Raw genomic sequence first — 11,015 nt, 5'->3', positions numbered from 1 at the left:
TATCACTGACAGTCACAGTGTATAAGACAGTATATCACCACAGCAGGGATAGATATCACTGACAGTCACAGTGTATAAGACAGTATATCACCACAGCAGGGATAGATATCACTGACAGTCACAGTGTATAAGACAGTATATCACCACAGCAGGGATAGATATCACTGACAGTCACAGTGTATAAGACAGTATATCACCACAGCAGGGATAGATATCACTGACAGTCACAGTGTATAAGACAGTATATCACCACAGCAGGGATAGATATCACTGACAGTCAGTGTGTATAAGACAGTATATCACCACAGCAGGGATAGATATCACTGACAGTCACAGTGTATAAGACAGTATATCACCACAGCAGGGATAGATATCACTGACAGTCACAGAGTATAAGACAGTATATCATCACAGCAGGGATAGATATCACTGACAGTCACAGTGTATAAGACAGTATATCACCACAGCAGGGATAGATATCACTGACAGTCACAGTGTATAAGACAGTATATCACCACAGCAGGGATAGATATCACTGACAGTCACAGTGTATAAGACAGTATATCACCACAGCAGGGATAGATATAACTGACAGTCACAGTATATAAGACAGTATATCACCACAGCAGGGATAGATATCACTGACAGTCAGAGTATAAGACAGTATATCACCACAGCAGGGACAGATATCACTGACAGTCACAGTGTATAAGACAGTATATCACCACAGCAGGGATAGATATCACTGACAGTCACAGTGTATAAGACAGTATATCACCACAGCAGGGATAGATATCACTGACAGTCACAGTATATAAGACAGTATATCACCACAGCAGGGATAGATATCACTGACAGTCAGAGTATAAGACAGTATATCACCACAGCAGGGACAGATATCACTGACAGTCACAGCGTATAAGACAGTATATCACCACAGCAGGGATAGATATCACTGACAGTCACAGTGTATAAGACAGTATATCACCACAGCAGGGATAGATATCACTAACAGTCACAGAGTATAAGACAGTATATCACCACAGCAGGGATAGATATCACTAACAGTCAAGAGTATAAGACAGTATATCACCACAGCAGGGATAGATATCACTGACAGTCACAGTGTATAAGACAGTATATCACCACAGCAGGGATAGATATAACTGACAGTCACAGTGTATAAGACAGTATATCACCACAGCAGGGATAGATATCACTGACAGTCACAGCGTATAAGGCAGTATATCACCACAGCAGGGATAGATATAACTGACAGTCACAGTGTATAAGACAGTATATCACCACAGCAGGGATAGATATCACTGACAGTCACAGTGTATAAGACAGTATATCACCACAGCAGGGATAGATATAACTGACAGTCACAGTGTATAAGACAGTATATCACCACAGCAGGGATAGATATCAATGACAGTCACAGTGTATAAGACAGTATATCACCACAGCAGGGATAGATATCACTGACAGTCAGTGTATAAGACAGTATATCACCACAGTAGGGATAGATATAACTGACAGTCACAGTGTATAAGACAGTATATCACCACAGCAGGGACAGATATCACTGACAGTCACAGTGTATAAGACAGTATATCACCACAGCAGGGATAGATATAACTGACAGTCACAGTGTATAAGACAGTATATCACCACATCAGGGACAGATATCACTGACAGTCAGTGTATAAGGCAGTATATCACCACAGCAGGGATAGATATAACTGACAGTCACAGTGTATAAGACAGTATATCACCACAGCAGGGATAGATATCAATGACAGTCACAGTGTATAAGACAGTATATCACCACAGCAGGGATAGATATCACTGACAGTCAGTGTATAAGACAGTATATCACCACAGCAGGGATAGATATAACTGACAGTCACAGTGTATAAGACAGTATATCACCACAGCAGGGATAGATATAACTGACAGTCACAGTGTATAAGACAGTATATCACCACAGCAGGGATAGATATCACTGACAGTCACAGTGTATAAGACAGTATATCACCACAGCAGGGATAGATATTACTGACAGTCACAGTGTATAAGACAGTATATCACCACAGCAGGGATAGATATAACTGACAGTCACAGTGTATAAGACAGTATATCACCACAGCAGGGATAGATATAACTGACAGTCACAGTGTATAAGACAGTATATCACCACAGCAGGGATAGATATTACTGACAGTCACAGTGTATAAGACAGTATATCACCACAGCAGGGATAGATATAACTGACAGTCACAGTGTATAAGACAGTATATCACCACAGCAGGGATAGATATAACTGACAGTCAGTGTATAAGACAGTATATCACCACAGCAGGGATAGATATTACTGACAGTCACAGTGTATAAGACAGTATATCACCACAGCAGGGAAAGATATACCTGACAGTCACAGTGTATAAGACAGTATATCACCACAGCAGGGATAGATATAACTGACAGTCAGTGTGTATAAGACAGTATATCACCACAACAGGGATAGATATAACTGACAGTCACAGCGTATAAGACAGTATATCACCACAGCAGGGATAGATATCACTGACAGTCACAGTGTATAAGACAGTATATCACCACAGCAGGGATAGATATCACTGACAGTCAGTGTATAAGACAGTATATCACCACAGCAGGGATAGATATAACTGACAGTCACAGTGTATAAGACAGTATATCACCACAGCAGGGATAGATATAACTGACAGTCACAGTGTATAAGACAGTATATCACCACAGCAGGGAAAGATATACCTGACAGTCACAGTGTATAAGGCAGTATATCACCACAGCAGGGATAGATATAACTGACAGTCAGTGTGTATAAGACAGTATATCACCACAGCAGGGATAGATATCACTGACAGTCACAGTGTATAAGACAGTATATCACCACAGCAGGGATAGATATCACTGACAGTCAGTGTATAAGACAGTATATCACCACAGCAGGGATAGATATCACTGACAGTCAGTGTATAAGACAGTATATCACCACAGCAGGGATAGATATAACTGACAGTCAGTGTATAAGACAGTATATCACCACAGCAGGGATAGATATAACTGACAGTCAGTGTGTATAAGACAGTATATCACCACAGCAGGGATAGATATCACTGACAGTCACAGTGTATAAGGCAGTATATCACCACAACAGGGATAGATATAACTGACAGTCACAGCGTATAAGACAGTATATCACCACAGCAGGGATAGATATAACTGACAGTCACAGTGTATAAGACAGTATATCACCACAGCAGGGAAAGATATACCTGACAGTCACAGTGTATAAGGCAGTATATCACCACAGCAGGGATAGATATAACTGACAGTCACAGTGTATAAGGCAGTATATCACCACAGCAGGGATAGATATCACTGACAGTCACAGTGTATAAGGCAGTATATCACCACAGCAGGGATAGATATCACTGACAGTCAGTGTGTATAAGACAGTATATCACCACAGCAGGGATAGATATCACTGACAGTCAGTGTATAAGACAGTATATCACCACAGCAGGGATAGATATCACTGACAGTCACAGTGTATAAGACAGTATATCACCACAGCAGGGATAGATATCACTGACAGTCACAGTGTATAAGACAGTATATCACCACAGCAGGGATAGATATTACTGACAGTCACAGTGTATAAGACAGTATATCACCACAGCAGGGATAGATATTACTGACAGTCACAGTGTATAAGACAGTATATCACCACAGCAGGGATAGATATAACTGACAGTCACAGTGTATAAGACAGTATATCACCACAGCAGGGATAGATATCACTGACAGTCACAGTGTATAAGGCAGTATATCACCACAGCAGGGATAGATATCACTGACAGTCACAGTGTATAAGACAGTATATCACCACAGCAGGGATAGATATCACTGACAGTCTGACAGTCAGTGTATAAGACAGTATATCACCACAGCAGGGATAGATATCACTGACAGTCACAGTGTATAAGACAGTATATCACCACAGCAGGGATAGATATCACTGACAGTCAGTGTGTATAAGACAGTATATCACCACAGCAGGGATAGATATCACTGACAGTCACAGTGTATAAGACAGTATATCACCACAGCAGGGATAGATATCACTGACAGTCACAGAGTATAAGACAGTATATCACCACAGCAGGGATAGATATCACTGACAGTCACAGTGTATAAGACAGTATATCACCACAGCAGGGATAGATATAACTGACAGTCACAGTGTATAAGACAGTATATCACCACAGCAGGGATAGATATAACTGACAGTCACAGTGTATAAGACAGTATATCACCACAGCAGGGATAGATATCACTGACAGTCAGTGTATAAGACAGTATATCACCACAGCAGGGATAGATATAACTGACAGTCACAGTGTATAAGACAGTATATCACCACAGCAGGGATAGATATCACTGACAGTCAGTGTATAAGACAGTATATCACCACAGCAGGGATAGATATCACTGACAGTCACAGTGTATAAGACAGTATATCACCACAGCAGGGATAGATATAACTGACAGTCACAGTGTATAAGGCAGTATATCACCACAGCAGGGAAAGATATAACTGACAGTCAGTGTGTATAAGACAGTATATCACCACAGCAGGGATAGATATCACTGACAGTCAGTGTATAAGACAGTATATCACCACAGCAGGGATAGATATCACTGACAGTCAGTGAGTATAAGACAGTATATCACCACAGCAGGGATAGATATGACTGATAATCAGTGTATAAGACAGTATATCACCACAGCAGGGATAGATATCACTGACAGTCAGTGTATAAGACAGTATATCAAAACAGCAGGGATAGATATAACTGACAGTCACAGTGTATAAGACAGTATATCACCACAGCAGGGATAGATATAACTGACAGTCAGTGTGTATAAGACAGTATATCACCACAGCAGGGATAGATATAACTGACAGTCACAGTGTATAAGACAGTATATCACCACAGCAGGGATAGATATCACTGACAGTCACAGTGTATAAGACAGTATATCACCACAGCAGGGATAGATATAACTGACAGTCACAGTGTATAAGACAGTATATCACCACAGCAGGGATAGATATCACTGACAGTCACAGTGTATAAGACAGTATATCACCACAGCAGGGATAGATATTACTGACAGTCACAGTGTATAAGACAGTATATCACCACAGCAGGGAAAGATATACCTGACAGTCACAGTGTATAAGACAGTATATCACCACAGCAGGGATAGATATAACTGACAGTCAGTGTGTATAAGACAGTATATCACCACAGCAGGGATAGATATCACTGACAGTCACAGTGTATAAGACAGTATATCACCACAGCAGGGATAGATATCACTGACAGTCAGTGTATAAGACAGTATATCACCACAGCAGGGATAGATATAACTGACAGTCACAGTGTATAAGACAGTATATCACCACAGCAGGGATAGATATAACTGACAGTCACAGTGTATAAGACAGTATATCACCACAGCAGGGAAAGATATACCTGACAGTCACAGTGTATAAGGCAGTATATCACCACAGCAGGGATAGATATAACTGACAGTCAGTGTGTATAAGACAGTATATCACCACAGCAGGGATAGATATCACTGACAGTCACAGTGTATAAGACAGTATATCACCACAGCAGGGATAGATATCACTGACAGTCAGTGTATAAGACAGTATATCACCACAGCAGGGATAGATATCACTGACAGTCAGTGTATAAGACAGTATATCACCACAGCAGGGATAGATATCACTGACAGTCACAGTGTATAAGACAGTATATCACCACAGCAGGGATAGATATAACTGACAGTCAGTGTATAAGACAGTATATCACCACAGCAGGGATAGATATAACTGACAGTCAGTGTGTATAAGACAGTATATCACCACAGCAGGGATAGATATCACTGACAGTCACAGTGTATAAGGCAGTATATCACCACAACAGGGATAGATATAACTGACAGTCACAGCGTATAAGACAGTATATCACCACAGCAGGGATAGATATAACTGACAGTCACAGTGTATAAGACAGTATATCACCACAGCAGGGAAAGATATACCTGACAGTCACAGTGTATAAGACAGTATATCACCACAGCAGGGATAGATATAACTGACAGTCACAGTGTATAAGGCAGTATATCACCACAGCAGGGATAGATATCACTGACAGTCACAGTGTATAAGGCAGTATATCACCACAGCAGGGAAAGATATACCTGACAGTCACAGTGTATAAGACAGTATATCACCACAGCAGGGAAAGATATACCTGACAGTCACAGTGTATAAGACAGTATATCACCACAGCAGGGATAGATATAACTGACAGTCACAGTGTATAAGGCAGTATATCACCACAGCAGGGATAGATATCACTGACAGTCACAGTGTATAAGACAGTATATCACCACAGCAGGGATAGATATCACTGACAGTCACAGTGTATAAGACAGTATATCACCACAGCAGGGATAGATATCACTGACAGTCACAGTGTATAAGACAGTATATCACCACAGCAGGGATAGATATTACTGACAGTCACAGTGTATAAGACAGTATATCACCACAGCAGGGATAGATATAACTGACAGTCACAGTGTATAAGACAGTATATCACCACAGCAGGGATAGATATCACTGACAGTCACAGTGTATAAGGCAGTATATCACCACAGCAGGGATAGATATCACTGACAGTCACAGTGTATAAGACAGTATATCACCACAGCAGGGATAGATATCACTGACAGTCACAGTGTATAAGACAGTATATCACCACAGCAGGGATAGATATCACTGACAGTCACAGTGTATAAGACAGTATATCACCACAGCAGGGATAGATATCACTGACAGTCACAGTGTATAAGACAGTATATCACCACAGCAGGGATAGATATCACTGACAGTCACAGAGTATAAGACAGTATATCACCACAGCAGGGATAGATATCACTGACAGTCACAGTGTATAAGACAGTATATCACCACAGCAGGGATAGATATAACTGACAGTCACAGTATATAAGACAGTATATCACCACAGCAGGGATAGATATCACTGACAGTCAGTGTATAAGACAGTATATCACCACAGCAGGGATAGATATAACTGACAGTCACAGTGTATAAGACAGTATATCACCACAGCAGGGATAGATATCACTGACAGTCAGTGTATAAGACAGTATATCACCACAGCAGGGATAGATATCACTGACAGTCACAGTGTATAAGACAGTATATCACCACAGCAGGGATAGATATAACTGACAGTCACAGTGTATAAGGCAGTATATCACCACAGCAGGGAAAGATATAACTGACAGTCAGTGTGTATAAGACAGTATATCACCACAGCAGGGATAGATATCACTGACAGTCAGTGTATAAGACAGTATATCACCACAGCAGGGATAGATATCACTGACAGTCAGTGAGTATAAGACAGTATATCACCACAGCAGGGATAGATATGACTGATAATCAGTGTATAAGACAGTATATCACCACAGCAGGGATAGATATCACTGACAGTCAGTGTATAAGACAGTATATCAAAACAGCAGGGATAGATATAACTGACAGTCACAGTGTATAAGACAGTATATCACCACAGCAGGGATAGATATAACTGACAGTCAGTGTGTATAAGACAGTATATCACCACAGCAGGGATAGATATAACTGACAGTCACAGTGTATAAGACAGTATATCACCACAGCAGGGATAGATATCACTGACAGTCACAGTGTATAAGACAGTATATCACCACAGCAGGGATAGATATAACTGACAGTCACAGTGTATAAGACAGTATATCACCACAGCAGGGATAGATATCACTGACAGTCACAGTGTATAAGACAGTATATCACCACAGCAGGGATAGATATTACTGACAGTCACAGTGTATAAGACAGTATATCACCACAGCAGGGAAAGATATACCTGACAGTCACAGTGTATAAGACAGTATATCACCACAGCAGGGATAGATATAACTGACAGTCAGTGTGTATAAGACAGTATATCACCACAGCAGGGATAGATATCACTGACAGTCACAGTGTATAAGACAGTATATCACCACAGCAGGGATAGATATCACTGACAGTCAGTGTATAAGACAGTATATCACCACAGCAGGGATAGATATAACTGACAGTCACAGTGTATAAGACAGTATATCACCACAGCAGGGATAGATATAACTGACAGTCACAGTGTATAAGACAGTATATCACCACAGCAGGGAAAGATATACCTGACAGTCACAGTGTATAAGGCAGTATATCACCACAGCAGGGATAGATATAACTGACAGTCAGTGTGTATAAGACAGTATATCACCACAGCAGGGATAGATATCACTGACAGTCACAGTGTATAAGACAGTATATCACCACAGCAGGGATAGATATCACTGACAGTCAGTGTATAAGACAGTATATCACCACAGCAGGGATAGATATCACTGACAGTCAGTGTATAAGACAGTATATCACCACAGCAGGGATAGATATCACTGACAGTCACAGTGTATAAGACAGTATATCACCACAGCAGGGATAGATATAACTGACAGTCAGTGTATAAGACAGTATATCACCACAGCAGGGATAGATATAACTGACAGTCAGTGTGTATAAGACAGTATATCACCACAGCAGGGATAGATATCACTGACAGTCACAGTGTATAAGGCAGTATATCACCACAACAGGGATAGATATAACTGACAGTCACAGCGTATAAGACAGTATATCACCACAGCAGGGATAGATATAACTGACAGTCACAGTGTATAAGACAGTATATCACCACAGCAGGGAAAGATATACCTGACAGTCACAGTGTATAAGACAGTATATCACCACAGCAGGGATAGATATAACTGACAGTCACAGTGTATAAGGCAGTATATCACCACAGCAGGGATAGATATCACTGACAGTCACAGTGTATAAGGCAGTATATCACCACAGCAGGGAAAGATATACCTGACAGTCACAGTGTATAAGACAGTATATCACCACAGCAGGGATAGATATAACTGACAGTCACAGTGTATAAGGCAGTATATCACCACAGCAGGGATAGATATCACTGACAGTCACAGTGTATAAGACAGTATATCACCACAGCAGGGATAGATATCACTGACAGTCACAGTGTATAAGACAGTATATCACCACAGCAGGGATAGATATCACTGACAGTCACAGTGTATAAGACAGTATATCACCACAGCAGGGATAGATATTACTGACAGTCACAGTGTATAAGACAGTATATCACCACAGCAGGGATAGATATAACTGACAGTCACAGTGTATAAGACAGTATATCACCACAGCAGGGATAGATATCACTGACAGTCACAGTGTATAAGGCAGTATATCACCACAGCAGGGATAGATATCACTGACAGTCACAGTGTATAAGACAGTATATCACCACAGCAGGGATAGATATCACTGACAGTCACAGTGTATAAGACAGTATATCACCACAGCAGGGATAGATATCACTGACAGTCACAGTGTATAAGACAGTATATCACCACAGCAGGGATAGATATCACTGACAGTCAGTGTGTATAAGACAGTATATCACCACAGCAGGGATAGATATCACTGACAGTCACAGTGTATAAGACAGTATATCACCACAGCAGGGATAGATATCACTGACAGTCACAGAGTATAAGACAGTATATCACCACAGCAGGGATAGATATCACTGACAGTCACAGTGTATAAGACAGTATATCACCACAGCAGGGATAGATATCACTGACAGTCACAGTGTATAAGACAGTATATCACCACAGCAGGGATAGATATCACTGACAGTCACAGTGTATAAGACAGTATATCACCACAGCAGGGATAGATATCACTGACAGTCACAGTGTATAAGACAGTATATCACCACAGCAGGGATAGATATCACTGACAGTCACAGTGTATAAGACAGTATATCACCACAGCAGGGATAGATATCACTGACAGTCACAGTGTATAAGACAGTATATCACCACAGCAGGGATAGATATCACTGACAGTCACAGTGTATAAGACAGTATATCACCACAGCAGGGATAGATATAACTGACAGTCACAGTGTATAAGACAGTATATCACCACAGCAGGGATAGATATAACTGACAGTCACAGTGTATAAGACAGTATATCACCACAGCAGGGATAGATATCACTGACAGTCACAGTGTATAAGGCAGTATATCACCACAGCAGGGATAGATATCACTGACAGTCACAGTGTATAAGACAGTATATCACCACAGCAGGGATAGATATCACTGACAGTCACAGTGTATAAGACAGTATATCACCACAGCAGGGATAGATATCACTGACAGTCACAGTGTATAAGACAGTATATCACCACAGCAGGGATAGATATCACTGACAGTCACAGTGTATAAGACAGTATATCACCACAGCAGGGATAGATATCACTGACAGTCAGTGTGTATAAGACAGTATATCACCACAGCAGGGATAGATATCACTGACAGTCACAGTGTATAAGACAGTATATCACCACAGCAGGGATAGATATAACTGACAGTCACAGTATATAAGACAGTATATCACCACAGCAGGGATAGATATCACTGACAGTCAGTGTATAAGACAGTATATCACCACAGCAGGGATAGATATCACTGACAGTCACAGTGTATAAGACAGTATATCACCACAGCAGGGATAGATATCACTGACAGTCACAGTGTATAAGGCAGTATATCACCACAGCAGGGAAAGATATAACTGACAGTCACAGTGTATAAGACAGTATATCACCACAGCAGGGATAGATATCACTGACAGTCAGTGTATAAGACAGTATATCACCACAGCAGGG

This window comes from Taudactylus pleione, unplaced genomic scaffold, assembly GCF_031769625.1.
Source record: "Taudactylus pleione unplaced genomic scaffold, aTauple2 ptg001259l, whole genome shotgun sequence".
Classification (NCBI taxonomy): Eukaryota; Metazoa; Chordata; class Amphibia; order Anura; family Myobatrachidae; genus Taudactylus; species Taudactylus pleione.
Note: the sequence above shows the minus strand (reverse complement) of the source record.